This window comes from Pongo abelii, chromosome 17 (genome assembly GCF_028885655.2).
Source record: "Pongo abelii isolate AG06213 chromosome 17, NHGRI_mPonAbe1-v2.0_pri, whole genome shotgun sequence".
Taxonomy (NCBI): domain Eukaryota; kingdom Metazoa; phylum Chordata; class Mammalia; order Primates; family Hominidae; genus Pongo; species Pongo abelii.
Genome location: NC_072002.2, coordinates 14,195,374 through 14,223,251, shown reverse-complemented (window position 1 = coordinate 14,223,251; position 27,878 = coordinate 14,195,374).

Below are 27,878 nucleotides of genomic sequence, written 5' to 3'. Positions count from 1 at the left end.
TGGGGGTCCTCTACCGTGCCTTCTTTTCCTTTCCACCACACAAACGCCTCAACCTCCTCTTTTAAACCTTCCTGCCACTTTGGGCTGCCCCCCATGGGCATGAGATGCTCTGTGGGCATGAATCAGGGATACCCAGGATCCATTCTGCCTCACCCATGCACGGTTGGGAGGCACTTTCGCCCGTGGGGGAAACACTGCCACACAGTATTTTGTTCTTTCCACACCACACAGTTGCCACGACTTCCCCTTTCAAGACTTCCTTCCCATTTGGGATGCCCAAATGGGCCTGAGATGCATTGTGGGAGTGAACAGAGGACTCCCAGGATCCCCTGGGACCCATGCATGCGCGGGTGGGAGGCAGTTTCTCCTATGGGGGGGACTTCGTCCATGCCATTTTTTTCCACACCACACAGGTGCCTCAACCTCCCCTTTCAAGACTTCCTGCCGCTTTTGGCTGCCTCGCGTGGGGCCGTGACTCTATCTGGGTGTGAACCAGAGACCCCCAGGATCCCCTGGAGCCCGTGCATTTGTGGTTGGGAGGTATTTCGCCTGTGGGGGTGCCCTGGGCTACGCAGTTTTTTTCTTTTCCTTTCACCACCACAGAAGTGCCTCGACCTCCGCCTTCAAGTTTTCCTGCCACTTTGGGCTGACCCAGTGGACCTGAGATGCTCTGGCAGCATGAACCAGGGACACCCAGGATCCCGCTGGCAACGTGCAAGCTCGGTTGGGAGGCACTTTTGACAGTGGGCGGGAACTCTGCTCTTCCATTTTCTTTTCCTTACTCACCACACAGTTGCCTCCACTTCCTATTTAAAGACCTCCTCCAATTTGGACAGCCCCCAATGGGCCCCAGACACTCCATAGGCATGAACCAGGGACAGCCAGGATCCCCTGGGCCCTGTGCATGTGCGGTTGAGAGGCACTTTCACCTTAATGTGGATCTATGCTGCACCATTTTTTTTCCTTCCTCACCACACAGTTGCCTCGACCTCATTTTCCAAGCCTTCCTGTCACTTTGAGCTGCCCCCTGTGGGCTCAAAACTCCCCGTGGGCATGAATCCGGGATGCCCATGATCCCCTAGGTCCCGCTCATGCACGGTGGGGAGGCACTTTCTCTTGCTGGGGGCAGACCTCTGCCTCGCCGTTTCTTTATTTCCTCCATGACACAGGTGACTTCACCTCTTCTTTCAAGCCATCCTGCCGCCTTGGGGTGGCCCCCGTGTGCACGAGGTGCTCCGTGGGTGTGAACCAGAGATCTACAGGGTCCCTTAGGCCCCACGCATGTGTGGTGGTGCAGCTCCTTCACCTTTTGGCAGAGACCACCAATTCGCCATTTGTGTTTTCCTTCCACAACACAGGTGACTCTAACGCCCCTTTAAAAACTTCCTGACGCCTAGCGGTGTTCATGTGTGCCCAAGCTGCTCCATGGGTACTACCCAGGGATACCCATGGTCTGCTGTGCCCCACATCCACATTGTTGGGAGGCACTTCCACCCGTTGGGGCATCTTCCGCCCCGTTTTTACCTTCCTCACCACACAGGTGCCTCGACCTCCCCTTTCAATCATTCCTGCCGCTTTTGGCTGCACCCAGTTGGCCCAAGATGTTCTGTGGGTGTAAATAAGGAAAGCCCAGGAAACCCTAGGCCCCACGCATGCGCTGTTGGGGGGCACCTTCGCCCGTTGGAGGAGCTCTGCAGCGCCATATTTATTGCCTTCCACAACACACAGGTGCCTCGATCTTCGCTTTCAAGACTTCCTGCCACTTTTGGCTGCACCCCGTGGGCTAGAAACGCTACTGTGTGTAAACCAGGGATATCCGGGATCCCCTTGGCCCAGCGAATGTTTGTTTGGAAAGAACTTTCGCCCGTGAGGGGATAGCTGCTGGTCCGTTTTTTTTTTTTTTTTTTTTTCCTTTCCACCGCACAGGTGCCTCGACCTCCCATTTCAAGCATTCCTGCTGCTTTGGGCTGCCTCCTGTCGGGATAAGATGCTCTATCAGCATGAACCAGGGATGCACAGGAGGTACTCTCGCCCATTGGGGACCTCGGCGATGCCGTATTTTGTTCATTCCACACCACAAAGGTGTCTCGACCGCCACTTTCAAATCTTCCTCCCGCTTTCAGCTGCCCCCTGTAGGCCTGAAACACTCCCTGGGCACGAACAAGGGACAGCCAGGGTCCTGTGTGACCTTCACATCCACGGTTGGGAGGCAGTTTTTCCCATAGTGGGGACTTCTGCCGTTCCGTTTTTTCCACACCACACAGGTGCCTCGAACTCTCCTTTCAAGATTTCCTGCTGCTTTAGGCTGCCCCCACTTGGCCCGAGGCTAGCAATGGGCTGCCCCCACTTGGCCCGAGGCTAGCAATGGGCATGGGCCACGAAAGCTCAGGATCCCGTGGGCCTGGCTCATGCACCGTTGGGAGGCACTTTCGTCGGGGGGCCCTGTGCCATGCTGTTATTTTTTTCCTTCCACACCACACAGATGACTCGACCTCCCATTTGAAGCTTTCCTGCCAATTTGGGCTGCCCCCTATTAGCCTGAAATGCTCCATGAACGTGAACCAGTTATATACAGGTTCCCCTGGGCCCCACAAATGCATGGTTGAGACTCACTTTGGTCTTTGCAGGGGACCTCTGCCACGCCATTTTTTTTTCCTTCCACAACAATCAGTTGCCTAGTAATCCCATTTCAACCCTTCCGGCCACTTTGAGCTGCCCCCATGGACCCGAGATGCTCCAGATGCAAGAAACAGGGACACCTAGAATCCCCCGGGACCCTCACATGAGCGGTTGGAAAGCGTTTTTGTCCTTAGTGGGTGGCCTCTTCCCCATGGCGTTTTTTTCTTTTGAAACTGCAAAGTTACCTCGACCTCCCCATTCAAGACTTTCTGATGCTTTGAGTTCCCCCCATGGCCCTGAGATGCTTCCTGGGCATCAAACAGGAATGCTCATTATCCCCTGGACCCCAAGCATGCACAGTTGGGAGGCAATTTTGTCCGTGGGGGGACTTCTACCGTACCATTTTTTTCCTTAAATGCCCCACAGGTGTTTCGACCTCCCCTTTCAAGCCTTCCTAACGTTTTGGGCTGCTCCCCTTGGGCCTGAGTTGCTCCGTGGGTATGAAGCAGGGAATCCCAGGATGCTCTGAGACCCGCGAATGCACGGCTGATGGGCATTTTTGCCTGTGGGGGTGACCTCAGCCACAACTTTTTTTTGCTTCCACACCACACAGGTGCTTCAACCTCCCTTTACAAGTGTTCCTGCTGTTTTGGGTTGACACTGTGGGCCAGACGCACTCTGTCGATGTGAAAAAAGAGTGCCCTATATCCCCTGCAACCCGTGCATGTGCGATTGAGAGGAACTTTCATCTTTGCGGAGCTGTATTTTTTTTTTTCCTTTCACACCACGTAGGTGTCTCGACCTCCATTTCACGCTTTCCTCCCTGTTTGGGCTTCCCCCAGTGGGCCCGAGACGCACCGTGGGATCGACTGCATCCGGTGCCACGGATCCACTGCACCCCGCGCATGCGTGGTTGGGAGACATTTTCGCCCGTGGGGGAGACCTCTGTCATGCCATATTTTTCCTTCCTCACCACACAGGTGACTCGACCTCACTTTCCAAGCCTTCCTGCCTCTTTGTGCTGCCCCCCGTGTGCCCAAGACTCTCAGTGGGCATGAACCAGGGAAGCCCTGGATCCCCTAAGCCCCGTGCATGCACGGTGGGGAGGCATTTTTGCCCGTGAGGGGCCGACTTCTGCCTCGCCATTTGTTTTTTCCCTCCACAAAACAGGTGCATTCACCTACATTTTTAAGCCTTCCTGCCAGCTTCGGCAGTCCCTCTTGTGCCAAGGCACACCAAGGGTGTGAACCAGGGACCCCAGGGTCAACTGGGCCCCATGCATGCGCGGTGGGGAGGCTCTTTCACCCAGTGCGGGACATCTGATTCACCGTTTGTGTTTTCCTTCCACAACACAGGTGACTTCACCTACCCTTTCAAGGCTTACTCCCGCCTTAGACTGACCCAGTGGGCCTGAGCTGCTCCATGGGTGCTGTCCAGGGATGCCCATGGTCCCTTGTACCCCACACATGCACTGTTGGGAGGCACTATCACCAGTGGGTGGGAACTCTGCTGCGTTGTTTTTTTTTTTTTTTTTCTTCCACACCACACAGGTGTCTTGACTTCCCCATTCTAGCTTTCCTGTCACTTTAGGCTGCCCCTGTTTGAACCGATACACTTTGTGGGCATGAATCAGGGAAGCCCAAGTTCCCCAGGGACCCGAGTATACATGGTTGGGAGGCACATTCGCCCCCTGGGGGACCTGTGCCGCATCATTTTTTTCCTTCCACACCACACATGTCTCGACCTCCCATTTCAAGCCTTCCTGCCACTTTGCGTTGTCCCCTGTGGGCCTGAGATACTCTGTGGGCATGAATCAGGGATGCACAGGATTCCCTGGGACCCACACATGCGTGATTGGGAGTCACTGTCACCCTTGGGGGAGATCTCTGCTGTGATACTTTTTTGTCCTTCCATACCTCACAGGTGCCTTGACTTACACTTTGAAGCCTTACTGCCACTTTGAGCTGCCCTCCGTGAGTGTGAAACACTGTGTGAGTGTGCAGGATGGACTCACAGGATTCCCTGGGCCACATGCATGCACGGTTGAGAGGCACTTTTGCTCTTAAGGGGACCTTTGTGATGTCTTTTTTTTTCCTTCCACACCACACAATCACCTCTTCTTCCCTTTTCAAGCCTTCCTGCCACTTTGGGCTGCCACTTCTGGGCTTCAGACACTCTATGGGCACCAAAAATGGATGCCCAGGATTATCTGGGTCTTGCAAATGAGCAGTTGGGAGAACTTTCCTCCGTGGGGGGGAACTCTGGGGTGCCATTTTTTTTTCTTCCCTGCCACACAGGTGCCTTGTCCTCACTTTTCAAGCCTTGCCGCTTTGGGCTGTCCACTGTGGGCCTGAGATGCTCCTTGGGCCTGAACTACCGATGCCCCCAATCACCTCAGTGGAGTGAATGCACGGTTGGGAGGCCCTATCACCCACTGAGGGGACCTATGCTGCTCCGTTTTTTGTTCCTTCCACAACACACAGGGGTCTCGACCACATTTTCAGGATTTCCTGCCACTTTGGGCTGCCACCCGTGGGAAAAAGATGCTCTGTGGGTATGAAGCAGGGACACCGATGATGACCTGGGCCCCACACATGCACAGTTAGAAGGCAATTTCGCCCGTGGAGGTACATCTTCCACACCACTTTTTTTTCCTTCCTCACCACACATGTGCCTCGACTTCCCCTTTCAAGAATTCCTGACACTTTGGGCTGTCCTCCATGGGCGTGAGACGCTCTGTGAGCATGAACCACGGACACCCAGGAACCTCTGGGCACCATGTATGAGCAGATGGGTTGCACTTTCGCCCGTGGGGGGACCTCTGCCACATCGTTTTGTTTTCCTTCCACACCACCCAGGTGCCTGGACCTACTCTTTCAACTCTCCTGCAGCTTTGGGCTGCCCCGTGTGGGCAAGAGATGCACCATAGGCATGAATCAGAAACGCCAATGATCCCCTGGGACCTATGCATGCACAGTTGGGAGGCACTTTCGCCCATTGGGGAGACTTCTGTCGTGATGTATTTTTTCCTTCCTCACCACACAGGTGCCTTGACCTCACTTTCCAAGCCTTCCTGCCCCTGTGGGCTGCCCCCTGTTGGCCCAAGATGCTCTGTGGGTGTGAAAAAAATACCCAGGAATGCCTGGGCCCTGCATATGTTGGGTAAAGGGGTGCTTTCCTCTGTGATGGGACATCTGCTGTGCTGTATTTTTTTTCCTTCCACAACACACAGGTGCCTCAACTTCCCCTTTCAATACTTCCTGCCGCTTTGGGCTGCCCCCCCGGATCCAAGATGTTGTGTAGGCATGAACGAGCGATCCCCTGGATCCCCTGGGCCACGCACATGTGGGGATGGGAGGCACTTTTGCCCCTGGGGGTACTTCGGCCACGCAGTTTTATTTTTCCTTCCACACCACACAGGTGCCTCCACCTCCTATTTCAAGACTTCCTCCGATTTGGACAGCCCCCCATGGGCCTGAGACACTCCATAGGCACGAGCCAGGGACCCTTAGGGGCCCCTGTGCCCTGTGCATGCACAGTTGACAGGCACTTTCGCCTTAAGGGGGAACTCTGCCACGACATATTTTTTTTTTGTTTCACAACACTCTGGTGCCTCGACCTCCAATTTCAAGCCTTCCTGCTGCTTTTGTATGCCCCCCGTGCGCCCAAGAAGCTTTTTAGGCATGAACCAGTGATGCCCAGGATCCACTGGACCCCATGCATTCGCTGGTGAGAGGCACTTTCGCCTTTGGGAGGGACCTATGCTGCATAATTTTTTTCCTTATACAACACAGTGGTGCGTCGACCTCCCCTTTCAAGCCTTCCTCCCACTTTGGGTTGCCCCCCGTAGGCATGAGATGCTCTGGACTCATGAATCATGGATGTGCAGGATGCCCAGGGCCTGGCACATCCTCGTTTGGGAGGCACTTTCACCCATGGGGGTGACCTCTACTGTGCCTTTTTTTTTTCCTTTCACACCACACAGGTGCCTCGACCTCCCGTTTCAAGGCTTCCTGCCACTTTGGGCTGGCCACAATGGGCCCAAGACGCTCCATGGGCGTGAACTAGAGACACCCAGGATACCCTTGGCTCCATGCATGCTCATTTGGGGGACACTTTCTCCCGTGGGGGTCCTCTGCCGCACAGTTTTTTTTTCTTTACACCACATTGATGCCTTGACCTCCCCTTTCAAGCCTTCCTGTCGCTTTGGGCTGCTCGCCCTTGGGCATGAGATTCTCTGTGGGCATGAACCAGGGATGCCCAGGATCCCCTGTGCCACACACATGCACGGTTGTGGGAACTTTCTCCCGTGGGGTAACTCTGAAACGACATATTTCTTTCCTTCCACACCACACAGTTACGTCGACCTCCCCTTTCAAGCCTTCTGTCCACTTTGGGCTGCCCCCGGTGGACCTGAGACACTCCGTGGGTATGAACAAGGGAATCCCAGGATCCTGTGGGCCCTGCCTATGCACAGTTTTGAAGTAGTTTCTCCCCTGAGGGGGAGTTCTGCCCCACCGTTTTTTTTTTTTCCAAACCACACAGGTGCCTTGACCTTCCCTTTCAAGGCTTCCTGACGTTTTTGCCTGTCCCCCTTTGGCCCGAGACTCTGCATAGGTGTGAACCAGGGATGCCCAGGATCCCCTGGGCCCCCGCACATGCACAATGGGGAGGCACTTTCTCCCCTGTTGAGTGGCCTCTAACTCGCCATTTGTGTTTTCCTTTCACAACACCGAACCCTGCACCAGGAAAGCTTGAAAACGGATGTCGAGACACTTCTGTGGTGGTGAAAGTAAAAAATAAATGGCTCGGCCAAAGTCCCCCCCACAAGCAAAAATGTCTCCCAACCATGCATGTGTGGGAACCAGGGGAATCCCGGACTTCCCTGGTTCACAGCCATGCAGAGTCTCTTGCCCATGGGGACAGGCAAAAGCTGTAGGAAGGCTTGAAAGGGAAGGTGGAGGCACCTGTGTGGTGTGGAAAAAAAATTGCACAGCTGAAGTCCCTGCCACAAGAGAGACTGCCTCCCAACTGCCCATTGGCAGTGCCCACAGGATCCTGGGTGTCCCTTATTCTAAACCATGGAGCGTCTAAGGCCCATGAGGGGCAGCCCAAAGTGGAAAGAGGGCTTGAAAGAGGAGGTTGAGGTACCTGTGTCGTGTGGAATGAACAAAATACGGCAGGCGAAAGTGCCTCCCAACTGCTTATGTGTGGGGAACAGTGGATCCTGGACATCCCTGGTTCATGCCCACAGAGTATCTCATGCCCAGGGGGTGTAGCCTGAAGCCGCAGGAAGGCTTGAGATGGGAGGTGGAGGCACCTGTGTGTTGTGGAAGGGGAAAAAAAAGGCACAGCAGAGGTTCTCCCCATGGGCGAAGTAGACCCCAACTGCGCACGCGTGGGGCCCAGAGGATCCTGGCTTTCCCTGTTTGGTGCCCTCAGAGCATCTCAGGCCCATGAGGGGCAGCCCAAAGTGGCAGGAAACCTTGAATGGGGTGGTCGAGGCCCCTGTGTGTTGTGGAAGTAACAAAAAAACAGAGAGCAGCAGAGGTCCCCCCACTGGGTGAAAGTGACTCCCAACCACGAAATTCCTGCACCCAGGGGATTGGGGCATTGCTGGTTCAGGCCCAAGGAGCATTTCATGCCCATAGGGTACAGCCCCAAGTGGCAGGAAAACTTGAAATATGAGGTCGAGGCACCTGTGGGGAATGGAAGGAAAAAAAACGGGGCGCCACAGATCCCCCCCAACAGGCGAAAGTGCTCCCAACCGCACATGTGCAGGGCCCAGGGAATTCTGGCATCCTTGTTTGGCGCTGAAGGAGCATCTCAGGCAAAGAGTGGCAGCCAAAAGTGGCAGGACGTTTGAAAGGGGAGGAAGAGGCACTTGTGTGGTTAGGAAGGAAAAAAAATGACACGGTAGAGATCCCCCCACGGGCGAAAGGGCCTCCCAAATGCACATGTGCGGGTTGCAGGGCGTCCTCCCACAGGCAAACTTGCCTATCAACCATGAATGCGTGGAGCCCTGGGTATCCTGGGGTTCCCTGATTCATGCCCATGGAGAATTTTGGGTCCAAAGAGTGTAGCCCAAAGCGGCAGGAATGCTTCAAAGGTGAGGTCGAGGCACCTGTGTGGTTTGGAAGGAAAAAGAAATGGCACAGTAGAAGTCCCCCACGGGCAAAATTACCTCCCAACCGCACATGTGAAGGTCCCAGGGGATACTGGGCATGCCTGTTTCACACGCTCGGAGAGTCTTGCAGATGGGGGGGCATACCAAAGCAGCAGGAACTGTTGAAAAGGGAGGTCGAGGCACCGTTGTGGTTTGAGAGGAAGGAAACACGACGTGGCAGAGGTCCGTCCCAAGGCTGAAATTTCTTCCCAACTGCACATGTGAGGGCCCCTCGGGATCCTAGGCCTCCCTGAATCTTGCACACTAAGCATCTTGTGCCCACCGCGGGCAGCTCAAAGCAGGCAGGAAGTCTTGAATGGGAAGTCGAGGCACCAGTTTGTTGTGGAAGTAAAAGAAAATGGCATGGCCAACGTCCCCAACGTAGGCCAAAGTCCTCAACCGCACATACACAGGGCTCAGGAGATCCTGAGCTTTTCTGGTTCATGTGCATAGGGCATCTCATGCACACACAGGGAGCCCAAAGTGGAAGGAAGTCTTGAAAGAGGAGGTCGAGGCACCTGTGTGGTGTGGAAAGGAAAAAAAAAAACGGCGCTGCAGAAGTCCCCTACATGGGAGACACTGCCTCTCAACCGTGCATGTGCAGGGCCCAGAGTATCCTGGTTGTCCCTGGTTCAGGCCCACAGAGCGTCTCATGCCCACCTGGGGTAGCCCAAAGTGGCAGGAAGGCTAGAATGGGGAGGTCAAGACACCCGTGTGGTGTGAAGGAAAAAAAAAAAAAAAAAAAAAAACGCCACTGCAGAGGTTCCCCTACCGGGTAAACGGCCTCTCAACCACTCGTTCACAGGACTAAGGGCGTCCTGCGTGTCCCTGCTTCATGTTCACGGGGTGTCTCAGGTGCATGGGGAGCAGATCAAAGCAGAAGTAAGGCTTGAAAGGGTAAGTCAAAGCGTCTGTGTAGTATGGAAGAAAAAGAGCATGTCAGAGGTCTCCCCACGGGCGAAAGTGTCTCACTACCGTGCATGACTGGGGTGAGGGGATCCTAGGCTTCCCTGGTTTGCACCCCCGAAGCGTCTCGGTCCCAAGCAGGGCAGCCCAAGGCTGCAGAAATTCTTGAAATGGGAGGTCAAGGCCCCTCTGTGTTGTAGAAGGAAAATAATTGGAGCCACAGAGGTCCCCCCAACTGGCGAAAGTGCCTCTCAACTGCACATTCACTGCACCCAGGGGATTGTTGGCATCCCTGATTCAGGCCCAAGTAGCATCTCGGGCCCAGGGGGACAACCTCAAGTGGCAGGAAGGCTTAAAATGTGAGATCCAGGCACCTGTATGGTGTGGAAGGGAAAAAAACGGCACCCCAGAGGTTTCCCCCCAGGGGAGAAAGTGCTCCCATCCACGCATGTGCAGGGCCCAGGGGATCCTGGGCATCCCAGCTTGGTGAACACGGATCATCTCGGCCCACAATGGACAGCCCAAAGCGGAAGGAAGGCTAGAAATTGGAGGTCGAGGCACCTGTGTGGTGTGGAAGGAAAACAAACTGGCACAGCCGATGTCCCCTCACGGGAAAAGGTGTCTCCCAACTGCGCATGCCTGGGGCCCAATTGATACTGGGCATCTGTGGTTCGTGCCCACAGGGCTTCTCGAGCCCATGGGGAGAAACTCAAAGCGGCAGGAAGGCTTGAAAGAGGAAGTCGAGACACCTGTGTGTTGCAGAAGAAAACAAAAGCGGCTCAGCAGTGGTCCCCCGCACGGAAGAAAGTGCCTTCAAAACGTGCTTGCATGGGGCCCAGGGCATCCTGGGCGTCCTTTGTTAATGCACATGGAGTGCCTCAGGCCCATGTGGGACAGCCTAAAGTGGCAGGAATGCTTGAAAGGGGAGGTTGAGGCACTTGTGTGGTATGAAAGGAAAAAAAAAACTCCAAGGCAGAGGTCCCCCTACTGGAGTTAGTGCCTCCCAAAAGCCTATTACAGGGGGCCCAGGGGATCCTGTGTGTTCCTACTTCACAATCACGGAGTGTCTCAGTCCCACAGGGCACAGATAAAAGTGGAATAAGACTTGAAATGGGAAGTCGGGGCAACTGTGTGGTATGGAAGGAAAAAGAAATGGCGTGGCAGAGGTCCGCCCACGGGCAAAAGTGCCTCCAAATCGCGCATGCACGGGGCCCAGGGCATGCTGTGCTTCCCTGATTCTCACCCACGGAGTGCCTCTACCCACTGGGGCCAGCCCAAGGCAGCAGGAAGGTTTGAAAGGGGAGTTACAGTCTCCAGTGTTGTGAAAGGAAAACACAAACGGCGAGGCAGAGGTCACCCCCACACGGGCGAAAGAGTTTTCCAACCACTCATACACAGGGCCCAGGGGAGTCTGGGCATCCCTGATCCTTGCCCAAGGAGTGCCCAGGGCCCACAGGGTCCAGCCCTAGGCGGCAGGAAGTCTTCAAATTACAGGTGAAGGCACCTGGGTTGTGGAAGAAAAACACAAATTGTGCAGCAGAGGCCCCCCACAACGGTCAAAAGTGCCTCCCCATCACTCATCTGTGGGTCCAAGGGGACCTTGGGCAACCATGGTTAACCATGGAGGGACTCGGGCCCACGGAATCAGCTCAAGAAGGCAGGAAGTCATGAAAGGAGAGGTGGAGTCACCTTTGTTGTGGGAGGAAAACACAAATGGTGAATCAGAGGCACCCCCCAAAGGGAGAAAGAGCCTCCTCACTGTGCATGCTTGGGGCCCACGAGGGCCAGTCCAAGGCTGCAGGAAAGCTTGAAAGAATATGTGGAGGCATCTGTGATGCAGAAGGAAAACAAATGGCGAGGCAGAGGTCCCATTCCATGGGCAAAAGTGCCTCCCCACCGCACAGGCATGGGGCCCACGAGATCCTGGGCATCCCTTCTTTGCAAACACAGAGCATCTCACGCCCACTGAGGGCAGCCCAAAGCGGCAGGAAGGCTTCAAAGAGGAGGTCGAGGCACCTGTGTGATGTGGAAGAAAAAAAATGGCCCAGCAGAGGTACCCCCAGGGGCGGAAGTGCCTCCCAACCGCACATGAGCATGGCCCAGAGGACACGGGGAATCACTAGTTCATGCCCATGGAGAGTCTCAGGCCCAAGGGCGGTAGCTCAAAGCGGCAGGAAGGCTTGAAAGGGGAAGTCAAGACACCTGTGTGGTGTGGAAGGAAAAAAATATGGTGCAGTAGACGTCCCTGCACAGGCGAAAGTGCTTCCTGCATATGGAGGGCCTGGGGGATCCTGGTCTTCCCAGGTTTGCACCCACAGGGCGTCTCAGGCCCATAGAGGGCAGGCCAAAGCAGCAGAAATTCTTGAAAGCAGACATTGAGGCACTTGTATGGTGGTGAAACAAAAAAAGAATCTCTTTCGAGGTCCCCACCACGGGTGAAACTGCCTCCCAGCCACGCATGTGCAGGGCCCAGGGGATCCTGGGCTTCCCTGGTTCACAAGAACAGGGCTTCAGAGGCCCACACGGGCAGCCCAAAGCAGAAGGAAGTCTTGAAAGGGGAAGTCGAGGCACCTAGGTGGTATGGAAGGACAAAAATTTGCAGCTTAGGTTCCCCACACGGGCGAAAGTGACTCCCAAGCATGCATGCGTGGGTCCCAGGGGATCCTCGGCATCCCTGCTTCACACACACAGTGTGTCTTAGGCCCACGGGGGGCAGCTGAAAGTGACAGTAAGGCTTCAAACGGGAGGTCGAGGAAACTGTGTTGTGTGGAAAGAAGAAAAAAAAAAATCGCAGGGGAGGTCCACCCCACAGGCAAAAGTGCCTATCAACCACCCATGCTTGGGTCTCAGAGGATCTTGCAGTTTCCTGAGTCATACTCAAGAAGCATCTCAGGCCTAAGGGGTGCAGCCCAAAGCGGAAGGAAGGCTTGAAAGGATAGGTCGAGGCACCTGTGTGGAGTTTAAGGGGAAAAAATGGCATGGCAGAAGTCCCACCATGCGCAAAAGTGTCTCCCAACTATGCATGTACAGGGCCCAGGGCATAATAGGCTTCCCTGTTTCATGCCCACGAAGCGTCTGGGGGCCACGAGGGGCAGCCCAACGCATCAAGAAGGCTTGAAATGTGAGGTCGAGTCACATGTGTGGTTTGAAAGCGAAAAAAAACACTGTATGGCAGAGGTCCCCCCAAGGATGAAAGTGCTTCCCAACAGCGCAATCGAGGGTCCCAGGAGATCCTCGGGATCCCTGGTTCTTGCCTTCAGAGCATCTTGGGCCCACGTGGGGCAGCTCAAAGAGGCAGGAACGGTTGAAATGGGAGGTCGAGGCACCTATTTGTTGTGGAAGGAAAACAAAATGAAGTGACAGAAGTCCCCCGCAAAGACGAATGTGCTTCTCAAGTGCACATGAGTGGGGCCCAGGGTATCCCTCACATCACTGTTTCATACTCATGGAGAGTTTCAGGCCCACGGGGGCAGCCCAAAGCAACAGGAAGGCTTGAAAGGGGAGGTCGAGGCACCTGTGTGTTGTGGAAGGAAAAAAATGATGTGGCATAGGTCCCCACCAAATGCGAAAGTGCTTCTCACCTGTGCACTTGCAGTGTCCAGGAGATAATAGACTTCCCCAATTCATGCCTACAGAGCATCTCGGGCCCACAGGGGGCAGTCCAAAGTGGCAGGAAAGCTTGAAATGGGAGGTCGAGACACCAGTTTGTTGTGGAAGGAAAACAAAATGGCGTGGCAGAAGTCTCCCCCAAAGACGAATGTGCCTTTCCACCGCACATGCTTGGAGCCCAGGGGATCATGGGCATCCCTGCTTCTCTCCCATGGAGAGTTTCAGGCCCAAGGGGTGCAGCCCAAAGCAGCAGGAAATGTTGAAAAGGGAGGTTGAGTCACCAGTGTGGTGTGGAAGGACAAAAAAATGGGGCGGCCGAGGTCCCGCACCCGGGCCAAAGTTTCTCCCAACCATACATGCTTGGGGCTGAGAGGATCCTGTGCATCTGTGTTTCACGCCCACAGGGCGTCTTGGGCCCACGCGGAGAAACCCAAACCATCAGGAAGGCTTGAAAGAGGAGGTCGAGGCACTTGAGTGTTGTGGAAGGAAAAAAAAATGGTGTGGCATATGTCCTCCCTAAAGGCGAGAGTGCCTCCTAACCGTGCATGCACAGGGCTCTAGAGATCCTGTGTGTCCCTGTTTCACACCCAAGTGGACAAGGGGGCAGCCCAAAGCAGCAGGAATGTTTCAAAGTCGAGAGGCACCTGTGTGGTGTGGAAGGGAAAAAAAAGGAACAGCAGTGGTCCTCCCCACGAGTGAAGTGACCCCCAATTGTGCATGCGCGAGGCCCAGCGGATCCTAAGCTTCCCTGGTTGCCACCCTCAGAGCATCTCGGGGCCACAGGGGACAGCACAAAATGGCAGGAGTTCTTGACAGGGGAGGTCGAGGCTCCTGTTTGTTGTGGAAGGAAAAAAAACTGGTGACACAGAGGTACCCCCAATGGGTGGAAGTGCCTCCTAACCACACATTCACTGTGCCCAGAGCATTAGGAGAATCCCTAGATCAGGACCAAGGAGTGTCTTGGGCCCACAGGGGACAGTACCAAGTGGCAGGAAGGCTTGAAAGGTGAGGTCGAGGCACCTCTGTGGTGTGAAAGGAAAAAAAATCTGTGCACCAGAGGTCCCCCCTCACGGGCAAAAGTGCCTCTCTCCCACCCAGGGTATCCTGAGTGTCCCTGCTTCCTGCCCAGAGTGTCTCAGGCCCAAGGTGGGCAGCTCAATGCAGCAGTAAGTGTTCAAAGGCAAAGTCGAGGCAACTTTGTGGTGTGGAAAAACAAACAAAAAATAAACGTGGTGGTAGAGATCCTCTGCACCGGCGAACTTGACTCCCAGTCGCACATGCGTGGATCTCAAGGAATTCTGGGCATCCCTGGTTCATGCCCATGGAGCATCGTGGGCCCATAGGGGGAAAAGCAAAGTGGCAGGAAGACTTAAAAGTGGAGATCGAGGCATCTGTGTGGTGCGGAAGGAAAAAAAAAGGGCGTGGCAGATGTCCCCACACGGGTGAAAGTGCCTCCCAACCGTGCATGTGTCGGGCCCAAGGGATCCTGGGATTCCCTGGTTTGCACCCACGAAGGGTCTCAGGCCCAAGGGGGGCAGGCCAAGGTGACAGGAATGCTTGAAAGGGGAGGTCGAGGCCCCTGTGTGTTGTGGAAGGAAATAAAATAAGGACCCACAGAGGTCCCCCCAAAGGGGGTAAAGGGCCTACAAACCGCAATTTCACTGCACCCAGGGGATTGTGGGCATCGCTGGTTCAGGACCAAGGTGTCTCTTGGGCCCACGGGGGGCAGCTCCAAGTGTCAGGAAGTCTTCAAATGTGGGGTCGAGTCACCAGTGTGGTGTGGAAGGACAAAAAAATGGCGCGGCCGATGTCCCGCCCACGGCCAAAGTGTCTCCCAACTGTGCATGCCTGGGGCCGAGGGGATCCTGGGCATCTGTGTTTCACGCCCACAGGGTGTCTCAGGCCCACGGGGAGAAACCCAAAGCACACACGGGGGACAGCCAAAAGTGGCAAGAATCCTTGACAGGGGAGGTAGAGGCACTTGTGTGGTGTGAAAGGAGAAAAAACACTCCAAGGCAGAGGTCCCATCACGGGAGAAAGTGCCTCCCAGCTACCCATTCTCGGGGCTCAGGGCATCCTACATGTCTCTGCTTCAAATTCATGGAGTGTCTCCGGCCCACGGGGCCAGATCAAAGCAGAAGTAAGTCTTGAAAGGGGAAGTCGAGGCACCAGTGTGGTGTGGAAGGAAAAAAAAAAACCGTGCTGCAGAGGCACACCAATGGACAAAAGTTCCACCCAACCATTCATCCACGGGTCTTGGGGGATCCTGGGCTTCACTGATTAGTGCTCACGAAGCGTCTCGGGCCCAAGGAGGGCAGCCCAGGGAGGTAGGAATGCTTGAAAGGAGAGGTTGATTCACCTGTGTGTTGTGGAAAGAAAAAAAACGGTGAAGCAGAGGTCCCCCAAACGAGTGAAAGTGCCTCCAACTGCACATACACAGGGCCCAGGGGAGTCTGGGCATCCCTTTTTCATGGCCATGGAGCACTTCCGGCTCACGGGGGCACCCTAAGCTGTCAGGAAGTCTTGAAAGGGGAGGTTGCGGCACCTGTGTAGTGTGGAAAGACAAAAAAACAGTGTGGCCGAGTTTCCCACAATGGGCGAAGAGGCCTCCCAAAGGAGCATGTGTGTGGCCCAGCAGATCCTGGGCATCCCTGTTTCATGCACCCAGAGAGTCTCGGGCCCACGGGGGGCTGCCCAAAGAGGCACAAAAATTTGAAATTGGAGGTCGAGGCAGCTGTGTGTTGTGGTAGAAAAAAATGTGACACGGCATAGATCCCCACCTAAGGCGAATGTGCCTCTTGCCCTCGCATGCACAGGGCCCAGGGGATACTGGGCATCCTTGTTTCATGCCTACGTACTGTCTCGGGGCCATAGGGGGCAGCCCAAAGCTGCAGGAAGGCTTAATATTGGAAGTCAAGACAACTGAGTGTTGTGGAAAGAAAAAGAAATGGTGAGGCATAGGTCCCTCCTAAACACGAAAGTGCCTCCTAAAACTGCATGCACAGTGCCCTGGGGATCCTGGGCATCTCCATTTCACAACCACGGAGAGTCTTGGGGACATGGGGGGAAGCCAAAAGCAGCAGGAAACCTTCAAAGGGGAGGTCGAGGCACCTGTGTGGTGTGGAAGGAAAAAAGTGGCACAGCAGACGTCCTCCCCACGGGTGAAATAGCACCAACCGATGCAGGCATGGGGCCGAAGGGATCCTGAGCTTCCCTGCTTGCCACCCTTAGAGTGTCTCGGGCTCACGGGATGCAGCCCAAAGCGGCAGGAAGGCTTGAAAGGGGAGGGCGAGGCACTTGTGTGTTGTGAAAGGAAAAAAAATATGCCGTGGCAGAGGTCCCTCTACGTTAGAAAGCGGCTCCTAACTGCTCATTCGCAGGGACCAGGGGATCCTGAGTGTCCCCAGTTCGCCTTCAAGGAGTGTCTCAGGCCCACAGGGGGCAGATAAAAGTGGAAGTGAGGCTTGACAGGGGAAGTCGAGACACCTGTGTCGTATGGAAGGATAAAAAACAGCGAGGCAGAGGTCCGCCCAACGGACGAAAGTGCCTCCCAAACGAGCATGCATGGGGCCCAGGGACTCCTGGGCATCCCTGCTTTATGCACCCAGAGCGTCTTGGGCCCATGGCAGACTGCTCAAAATGGTAGGAAAGTTTGAAAGGGGAGGTGGAGGCACCTGTGTGTTGCGGAAGGAAAAAACAATGACACGGCATATGTCTCCACCAAAGGCAAATGTGCCTCTCACCCACACATGCTCGGAGCCCAGATGATCCTGGGCGCCCCTGGTTCATGCCTACAGAGAAACTCTTTCCCACGGGGGGCAGCCTAAAGTGGCAGGAAGTCTTGAAATTGGAGGTCGAGGAAACTTCAGTGTATTGGAAGGCCGCCCTAAAGGCGAAAGTGCCTAATAACCGCGCATGCATGGGGCTGTGGGGATATTGGGCATCCCTGATTGGCATGCTCAGAGCATCTGGAACCCACAGGAGGCAAAGCAAACGGTAGGAGACCTTGAAATGAGAGGTCGAGGTCCCTGTTTGTTATGGAAGGAACAAAAAAACGAAGCAGCAGAGGTCCCCCAAACGAGTGCAATTGCCTCCCAGCTGTGCGTTCACTGCACCCAGGAGATTGTGGGCATCCCTGTTTCACGCTGAAGGAGCGTCTCGAGCCCACAGGGGGCAGCCCAAAGCTTCAGGAAGGCTTGAAAGGTGAGGTGGAGGCACCTGTGTCAAATGGAAGGAAAAAAAACAGCACGCCCAAGTTCCCCCCCACGGGCGAAAGTGCCTCCCAACAGCACAGGTGTGAGACACAGGGGACCATGGGCATCCCTGCGTAGCATGCACAGAGTGCCTCAGGCCCACAGGGGCCAGCCCAAGGCGGCAGAAATGCTTGAAAGAGGAGGTGAAGGTAAATGAGTTGTGGAGGGAAAAAACAAATGACGAGGCAGAGGTCTGCCCCATGGGCGAAAGTGCCGCCCCACCGTTCATGCGTGGGGCCTAGGGCATTCTGGGCATCCCCACTTCATGCCCAAGGAGAGTCTCTGGCCAACTGTGGCAGCCCAAAGCGGCAAGAAAGCTTGGAATGAGAGGTCGAGGCACCTGTGTGGTAAGGGAGTAAAAAAATAACGAGGGACAGAGTTCCCCCAACGGGTGAAAGTGCTTCCCAACCGCACATGCACAGGGCCCAGGGGATCCTTGGCATTTCTGATTCATGCCCAGAGTGCATCTCTGGCCCACGAGGGGCAGCCAGAAGTGGCAGGAAGGCTTGAAAGGTGAGATCGAGGCACCTGTGTAATGTGGAAGGAAAACGAAACTTCACAGCACAGGTCCCACCATGGGCGAAAGTGCCTCCCACCCTTGCACGTGCGGGGCCCAGGGGTTCCTGAGCTTCCTTGTTTCATGCCCACGGAGCATTCCAAGCCCACAGGGGGCAGCCCAAAGCGGCAGGAAGGCTTGAATGGGGAGGTCGAGGAACATCTAGAAAGAGGAATGGAAGAAAAGCGGTATGGCAGATGTCCCCCCACTGGCGAAAGTGCCTTCCAACCTCGCATGTACAGGGCCCAGGGGATCCTAGGTGTCTCTGCTTCATGTACACGGAATGTCTCTTGTCCATGGGGAGCAGCTGAAAGTGGTAGGAAGACTTGAAAGGGGAGGTCGAGTCACATGTTTGATTAGGAAGGAAAAGAAATTGGCACGGCAGATGTCCCGCCCAATGGCGAAAGTGCTTCCCAACCGCACATATACGGGCCCCAAGGGATACTGGGCATCCCTGATTCGCACCTTCGGAGGGTCTGGCGATCACATGGGGCAAGCCAAAGCGGCAGGAGAGCTACAAAGTGCACGTCGAGGCACATGGGAGGTGTGGGAAAAAAAATAACGGCGTGGCAGTGTTCCCCACCACGGAAGAAACTGCCTCCCAATCGCGCATGCTGGAGGCCCAGGGGATTCTGGGAATCCCTGGTTCATGCCCACAGAGCATCTCATGCCCAAGGGGCACAGCCCAAAGCGGTAGAAATTCTTGAAAGGGGAGGTCGATGTACCTGTCTGGTGGAAAGGAATAAAAAGGCATGGCAGAGGACCCCACGGGCGAAAGTGCCTACCTATACGAGCATACGCGGGGACCAGGGCATGCTGGGCATCCCTGTTTCATACACCCAGAGTGTCTTGGGCCCGGGGGGACAGAACAAAGTGGTAGGAAGGCTTGAAAGCGGAGGTTGAGGTCCCTGTGTTTTGCGGAAGGAAAAAAAAAATGATGCAGCATAGGTCCCCACAAAGGCAAAAGTGTCTGTCACCCTCACGTGTGCTGGGCCCAGGGGATCCTGATCCTCCCTGGTTCATGCCTACAGAGTGTCTTGGGCCCACAGGTGGCTGTCCAAATTGGAGGAAGTTTAGAGATAGGAAGTGGAGGCACCTGTGTGATGTGGAAGGAAAAAAAAACAGTTTGGCAGAAGTACCCACAGCGGCAATAGTGCCTCCCAACCGTGCATGTGCATGGCCCAGGGGATCCAGGACATCACTGGTTCTTGCCTATGAAGCATGCTGCCTCCCTAGCTTGCACGCACAGGGTGTAAGGGATCCTGGGTGTCCCTGGTTCATGCTCACCGGGCATCTTGGGCCCACGTGGGGCAGCCCAAAGCGACAGGAAGGCATGAAAAGGGAGGTTGATGCACCTGTGTAGTGTGGAAGCAAAAAAAAAATGGCATGACAGAGGTACCCCCATGGGAGAAAGTACCTCCCAGCCACACATGCGTGTGGTCCAGAGGACCTGGGGCATCACTGGTTCACACACACAGAGCATCTCGGACCCATAGGGGACAGCCCAAAGTGGAAAGAAGGCATGAAACGGAAGTCGAGGCATCTGTGTGGTGTGCAAGAAAAAAAATGTGGTGTGGCAGACATCCCTCACAGGTGAAACTGCCTCCCAACCACGCAAACTTGGGTCCCAGGGAATCCTGGTCTTCCCTTGTTCATGCCCACAGGGAATCTCAGTACCACAGGGGGCAGGCCAAAGCAGCAGAAATGCTTGAAAGCAGAGATTGAGACCTTTGTGTGGTCTCACGGCTGAGGAACCCCTACAGGAAAAAGTGTCTCCCAAACGCTCATGTGCAGGGCCCAGGGGATCCTGGGCACCCCTGATTTGCACCCACACAGAATCTCGGGCCCACTGGAAACAGCTGTAAGCCGGAGGAAGGCTTGAAATGGGGGGTCGAGGTACCTGTGTCGTGTGAAACTATCAAAATATGGTGTGGCAGAGGTCCGCCACGGGCGATAATGCCTCCCAACCATGCATGTGCTGGGCAAAGGGAATCCTGGGCGTCCCTGGTTCATGCCCACAGAGCATCTCATCCCAACAGGGGACAGCCAAAAGCAGAAGGAAGTCTTGAAAGACAGGTCGAGGCACCCATGTGGTTGAAAGGAAAAAAAAAATGGCATGGCAGAGGTCCCCTCATGGGTGAAAGTGCCTCTGCCTGCGCATGCGCGGGGCCCAGTGGATACTGGGCAACCCTGGTTGGTGCCTACAGAGTGTCTCGGGCCTACAGGGGTCATCTCAAAGTGTCAGGAAGGCTTGAAATTGGAAGTTGAGGCATCTGAGTGTTGTGTAAGAAAAAAAAAAAACGGAGTGGCATAGGTCTCCTTAAGGTGAAAGTGCCCTAAACCGCAAGTGAACAGGGCCCAGGGATTCTGGGGCGTCCATGGCTCGCGCCTACAGAGTGTCTGAGGCCCACACAGGGCTATCCAAATAGGAGAAAATTTTGAAATTGGAGGTGGAGGCACTTGTGTGGTGAGTATGGAAAAAAAAAACAGCGAGGCAGAAATACCCCCAGGGGTGAAAATGCTTCCTAACCTCGCATGTGTGTGGCTCAGGGGATTTGGGCATCACTGTTTCATGGCCACGAACCGTCTCAGGTGAGAGGGGACAGCCAAAAGCGGCACAGATGCTTAAAAGGGGAAGTCGAGGCACCTGTGTGGTGTGGATGGAAAAAAATATGGCGCAGCACACGTCCGTCCGCAGACGAAAGTGCCTCCCAACCACGCATATGTTGGGCCCAGTGGTTCCTGGTCATCTTCGGTTCACACACATGGAGGGTATCGGGCCCACAGGGTGCAGCCCAAAGTGGCAGGAAGGCTTGAAAGAGGCGGTCGAGGCAACTGTGTCGTGAGGAAGAAAAAAAATGGCACAGCATAGGTCCCCCCACAGGAGAAACTGCCTCCAAACCCCATATGTGCAAAGGCCAGGGGATCCTGGGCTTCCCAAGTTCCCACATGGAGAGCTTCCACTCACGGGGACCAGCCCAGGGCGGCAGGAAGACTTGAAAGGGGAGGTGAGGCTCCAGTGTTGTGAAAGGAAAACACAAACGGCGAGACAAAGGTCCCCCCAACATTCGTGAAAGTGCCCCCCCACCACGCAAGTGATGGGCCCAGGGGACTCTGAGCATCCCTATTCTGTGCCCAAGGAGTGCCTCGGTTCCATGGGGTCCAACACAAAACAGCAGGAATCCTTGAAAAGGGAGGTGGAGGCAACTGTGTTGTGGAAGGAAAACACAAAAGGCAAGGCAGAGGTCTCTCCGCATAGGCCAAAGTGCCGCCCCACCACGCATACTTGGGGCCTAGGGTTAGCACACATGTGCTAGGAATCCCTAGGAATCCCTGGTTAGCACCCATGTGGCGGCTCAGGCCCACAAGGTCAGCCAAAGGCGGCAGGAAGTCTTTTAAGGGGAAGTTGTCACCTTTGTTGTGGAAGGAAAACACAAATGGCGAATCAGCAGTCCCCCTCAAACAGGCGAAAGAGACTCCCTAGCACACATGTGTGGGGCCTAGGGGACACTAAGTGTCCCTGTTTTGCACCCCAAGGAGTGTGTCCTGCCCACAGGGGCCAGCCCAAGGCGGGAGGAATTCTTGAAAGAAGAGGTGTAGGCACCTGTGTTGTAGAAAGAAAAAACAAACGGCGAGGAAGAGGTCCCACCCTATGGGTGAAACTGTCACCCCAACGCGCATGTGCCTGCTGTAGTGGTTCCTGGGCATCCCTGGTTCATGCCCACGGAACATCTCAGGCCCACGTGGGGCAGCCCAAAGCGGCAGAAAGGCTTGAAAGTGTGGGTCGAGGCACCTGTGTGGTGTGGAAGGAAAAAAAAAAGGCATGGCAGAGGTACCCCCATGGGAAAAAGTGCCTCCCAACAGCTCAAGTGCGTGGCCCAGGGGATCTGAGGCATCACTGATTCACGCCCATGGAGTCTTTCGGGCCCATGGGGGGCAGCCCAAAGTGGCAGGAAGGCTTGAAAAGGGAAGTCAAGGCACCTGTGTGGTGTGGGAGGAAAAAAATACAGCTCGGCAGACTTCCCACCACAGGTGAAAGTGCCTCCCAACTGCACATACGCAGGGAAAAGGGGATCCTGGGCTTCCCTGTTTTGCACCCACAGGGCATCTCAGGCCCACACTGGGCAGACCAAGGCGGAAGAAATGCTTGAAAGCAGAGGTCGAGGCACTTGTGTGGAGGTGAAAGAAAGAAAAAACGGAGGGGCTGAGGCACCCCCACAGCCAAAGTGCCTGCCAACTGCTCATGTGCGAGGCACAGGGGATCCTGCCTGTCCCTGGTTCGCACCCACGCAGTCTCGGGACCACGGGAGCAGCTGACAGTGGCAGGATTGAAAGGGGAGGTTGAGGCACATGTGTGTTTTGGGAAAAAAATACGGCGAGGCAGATGTCACCCCTACGGGAGAAACTGCTACGGGAGAAACTGCTCCTTAACCACGCATGCACAGGGCCCAGTGGATCTTGGGCATCCCTTGTTCACACCCATGGAGAGTCTCAGGCCCACGGGGTGCAGCCCAAAGTGACAGGAATGCTTGAAAGGGGAGGTCGAGGCACCTGTGTGGTGTGGAAGGAACAAAATATGGCGTGGCAGCGGTCCCTCCCTGGGCGAAATTGCTTCCCACACGAGCATGCTGAGGGCCAAGGGGATCCTCTGCATCCCTGTTCCATGCCTACGGAGTGCCTTGGGCCCACAGGTGGCAGCTGAAAGCGGCAGGAAGGCTTGGAATGGGAGGTCGAGGCATATGTGTGGTGTGGGGAAAAAAAATGGCTTGACAGAAGTGAGCACCACGGGAGAAACAGCCTCCCAAGAGTGCATGCTCAGGGCTTAGGCCATCCTGGGTATCCCTGGTTAACACCCACGGAGCGTCTCATGCCCACGGGTGACAGCCCAAAGCCTCAGGAAGGCTTGAAAGGAGAGGTCGAGTCTCCTGTGTGGTTAGGAAGGAAAAGAAAATGGTGGGGCAGAGGACAGGCCCACCTTCGAAAGTGCTTCACAACCGCACATGAGTGAGGCCCAGGGCATACTACTCAACCTGTTTCATGACCTCGAAACGTCTGGGGATGACAGGAGGCAGGCCAAAGCAGCAGGAAGGCTTGAAAGTGGAGGTCGAAGTACCTGTGTGATGTGGAAAATAATAAAAACGTTGCAACAGAAGATCCCCCCCCGCCCCACGGGATAAACTGCCTCCGAACTGCGCATGCATGGGATCCAGGGCATCCTGGGCATCCCTGGTTCGTGCCGACAGAGCATCTCACGCCCATTGTGGGCAGCCCAAAGAGTCAGCAAGGCTTGAAAGGGGAGGTTGAGGCACCTGTGTGGTGTGAAATTAAAAAAAAATGGCGAAGCAGAGGTTCCCCCCATGGGCGAAAGTGCCTGCCAAATGAGGATTCGAGGGGCCCAGAGTCCATGGTTCACACCCACATGGCTTCTTGGGCCCATGGGGAGAAGCCCAGACCGGCAGGAAATCTTAAAATGGGAGGTCGAGGCACCTACGTGGTATGGAAGGAAAAAAACGTTGCGGCCGAGGTCCCCCCACAGGCAAAAGTGACTACCAACCGCGCATGCGCGGGTCCCAGAGCATTCCAGGCTTCCCTGATTCATGCCCACAGAGCATCCTGGGCCCAAGGGGTGCATCCAAAAGCGGCAGGAATTCTTGAAAGGGGAGGTCGCGGTACCTGTGTGGGGTGGAAGGAAAAAAATGGGCGCATCAGAAGTCCCCCCACGGGTAAATGTGCCTCCCAAGTGCGCATGTGCGTGGCGCAAGGGATACTGGGCATCCTTATTTCACACCCACACAGCATCTCAGGGCCATGGGGGACAGCGCAAAGCAACAGGAAGGCTTGAAAGGGGAGGTCGAGGCACTTCTGTGGTTTGAAAGGGAAAAAACACGGCGGCGTGGCAGAGGTCCCCCCGAAAGGCTAAAGTGCCTCCCAACTGTGCATGTGAGGGTCCCAGATGTTCCTAGGCATCCCTGGTTCTTTGGCACAAAGCGTCTTGGGCCTACAGCGGGCAGCTCAACGCTGCAGGAAGGCTTGAAATCAGAGGTTGAGGCACTATTTTGTTGTGAAAGGAAAACAAAATGCTGTGGCAGAGGTCCCCACCAAAGAGGAAAGTGCCTCCCAACCGCACATGCATGGGGCCCATGGGACCTGGGGCATCCCTGGTTCAAGCCTACGAAGAGTCTTGGGCCCATGGGATGCAGCCCTAAGCGACAGGAAATCTTTGAAAGTGAGGTCGAGGCACCCGTGGGTGAGGAAGGAATAAACTACAGCGCAACTGATTTCCCCCAACGGGCAAAAGTCCCTCCCAACTGGGCATGTGTAGGGCCCAGGGGATCCTGGTCATGCCTTGTTTGCACCCACGGAGCGTCTGAAGCCCATAGGGGACAGCCGAATGCGGAAGGCTTGAAAGGGGAGGTCGAGTCACATGTGTGGTATGGAAGGAACAAAATACGGCATGGCAGAGAGGTCCCCATGGGCAAAAATGACTCCCAACCGCACATGCCTGGGACACAAGGGATCACTTGCGTCCCTGATTCATGCGCACAGAGCATCTCATGCCCACAGTGGGCAGCCCAAAGTGTCAGGAAAGCTTGAAAGTGGAGGTCGAGGAACCTGTGTGGTGGAAAGGAAAAAAAACGGCAAGAGAGAGGACCCCCACGGGAGAAAGTCCCTCCCAAACGAGCATGCGTGATGCCCAGGGTAACCTGGATTTCCTTAGTTTACACCTATGGTGCATCTCGGGCCCACAGGATGCAGCCCAAAGCGGCAGGAATGCTTGAAATGGGAAGTCGAGGCAGGCACCTGTGTGGTGCGAAAAGAAAAAAAAAAGGCACAACATAGGTTCCCCAGACGGGCGAAAGTGCCTCTAAAACAGCATGCATGGGGCCCAGGACATCATGTGCAACCCTGTTTCAGGCCCATGGATCACCTGGGCCAACGGGGCGGGGTGGGGGGGGCAGCCTAAAGCATCAGGAAGGATTGAAAGGAGAGATTGAGGCACCAATGTGGTTTGGAACGACAATAAAAAAGGCATGGCCGATGTCCCCACCGCGGGTGAAAGTGCCTCCAAAACGAGCATGGGCTGGGCCCAGAGGATCCTGATTTTCCCTGGTTCGTGCACCCAGAGTGTCTCGGGCCCACGGGCGGCCGCCCAAAGTGGCAGGAAGATTTGAAAGGGGAAGTCGAGTCACCTATGTGTTGTGGAAGGAAAAAAAATGAGTCGGCATAGGTCCCCACCAAAGGCGAATGTGCCTCTCGCCCGTGCATGTGTGGGGCCCAGGGTATCCTAGGAGTCCCTGGTTCATGCCTACGGAGTGCCTCATGCCCACGAGGGGCATCCGAAAGCAGCAGCAAGGCTTGAAGTTGGAGGTGGAGGCACCTGAGTGTCATGGAAGAAAAAAAATGGCACAGCATAATTCCTTGCTAAAGGGAAAAGTGCCACCTAACCCCGCATGCACAGGGCCCTGGTGATCCTGATCTCTGTTTCACACCAATGGAGTGACTTGGGGACACGGGGAGTAGACTAAAACAGCAGTAAGGCTTCAAAAGGGAGGTCAAGGCACCTGTGTGGTGTGGAAGGAAAAAAAATGGCGCAGAAGAGCCCCCATCTATGAAATAGCCCCCATTCGCGGGTTCCAGGGGATCCTGAGCTTCCCTGGTTGGCTCCCTTGGAGCATCTCAGGCTTACATGGGGCAGCCCAAAGTGGCAGGAAGTCTTGAAAACGGAGGTCGAGGCACCTGTGCGGTGCTGAAGGAAAGCAAAATGGCACGGCAGAGGTCCCTCGACATCACCTCCCAACCATGCATCCGCGGGGCCCAGGGGATACTCGGCGTCCCTTTTTCGTGCCCATGGAGCATCTCGTGCCCACGGGGTGCAGCCCTTAGCGACAGTAAGCCTTGAAAGAAGAGGTCGAGTCACTGTGTGGTTAGGAATGGAAAGAAAATGGCCTAGCAGAGGTCCCGCCCACCAGCGAAAGTGCCTCCCAATCGCGCATGTGTGAGGACCAGGAGCTACTGGGCGTCCCTGATTCGTGCCCCTGGATTGTCTGGAGCCCATGGCGCAAGGCAAAGCCCCAGGAAGGCTTGAAAGGGGAGGTCGAGACAACTGTGTGGTGTGCAAAGTAAAAACAAACGGCGCAGAAGAAGTTCCCACCACGGAAGGAACTGCCTCCCAACCATGCATACGTGGGGCCCAGGGGATCCTGGACATCCCTGGTTCATGCCCATAGAGCGTCTCATCCCCAGGAGGTGCAGTCCAAAGTGGCAGGAAAGCTTGAAATTGGAGGTCGAGGCACCTGTGTGTTATGGAAGTAAAAAAAAATGACGTGGCATAGGTCCCCACCAAAGGCGAAAGTGCCTCTCACCTGCACTTGTGTGGGGCCCAGGGGATCCTGGGCATCCCTGGTTCATGCCTTCAGAGCTTCTCGGGTTCACAGTGGGCAGCCCAAAGTGGCAGAAAGGCTTGAAAGTGGAGGTCAAGGAACCTGTGTTGTGTGGAAAGAAAAAACAAATGGCGTGGCAGAAGTCCTCCCCATGGGAGAAACTGCCTCTTATCCGCGCTTGCGTGGGGCCAGGGGACCCAGGGCTTCCCTGGTTTATGCCTACGGAGTGTCTCAGACCCACAGGGGGCAGATCAAGGCGGCAGGAAAACTTGAAAGGGGAGATCGAGGCCCCCAGTGTTGTGGAAGGAAAAAAACGGAGCCGCAGAGGTCCTCCAAAAGGGGAAAAGTGTCTCAAAACTGTGCACACACTACACCCAGGGTATTGTGGGCATCCCTGCTTCAGGCACAAGGAGCATGTCGGGCCCATGGAGGGCAGCTCCAAGCAGCAAGAAGGCATGAAAGGTGAGGTCGAGGTACCTCTGTGGTGTGGAAGGAAAAAAAAAACCGTGTGCCAGAGGTCCCTTCCACAGGTGAAAGTGCTCCCAAGCGCCCATGTGCGGTTCCTAGAGGGAAACTGGGCATCCCTGCTTCACACTCAGAGTGTCTCAGGCCCACGTGGGGCAGCTCAAAGCAGAAGTAAGGCTTCAAAGGGGAAGTCGAGGTATCTGTGTGGTGTGGAAGGAAAAGAAAACGGCGCGGCTGAGGTCCCCCAGTGGGCAAAAGTGTCTCCCAACCACGAATGAGCGGGAACCCGGGGATCCTGGGCTTCACTGACTCACACCCACAAAGCACATCGGACCAAAGAGGGACAGCCCAGAGTGGCAGGAAGTCTTCAATGTGGAAGAAAAAAAATGGCACACCAGATTTCCCTACCATGGTGAACATGCTCCCAACCATGCATGTGCGGAGCCCACGGGATATTGGGCGTCCCTGCTTCATGCCCACAGAGTGTCTCAGGCCCACGGGGGGCAGCTCTAACTGGCAATAACTCTAAAAATGGGAAGTTGAGGCACCTGTGTGATATGGAAAGACAAGAGGTTCCCCCGGCATGCAATGGTGACTCACAACAGCGAATGCGCTGTTCCCAGGAAATCCTAGTCGTTTCTGGTTCATGCCCACGGAGCATCTCGTGCCCATAGTGGGCAACCCAAAGCGGCAATAAGGATATAAAGGGGAGGTCGAGGCATCTGTGTGGTGTGGAAGGAAAAAAAATGGTGCAGCATAGGTCCCCCAATGTGAGAATCTGCTTCCCAACCATGCATGCGTGGGGCCCTGGGGATGCTGGGCTTCCCTGGTTCATGCCCACAAATAATACCAGGCCAAAGGGGGGCAACCCAAAGCGGCAGGAAGCCTTGAATGGGGTGGTCGAGTCACTTGTGTGTTCTGGA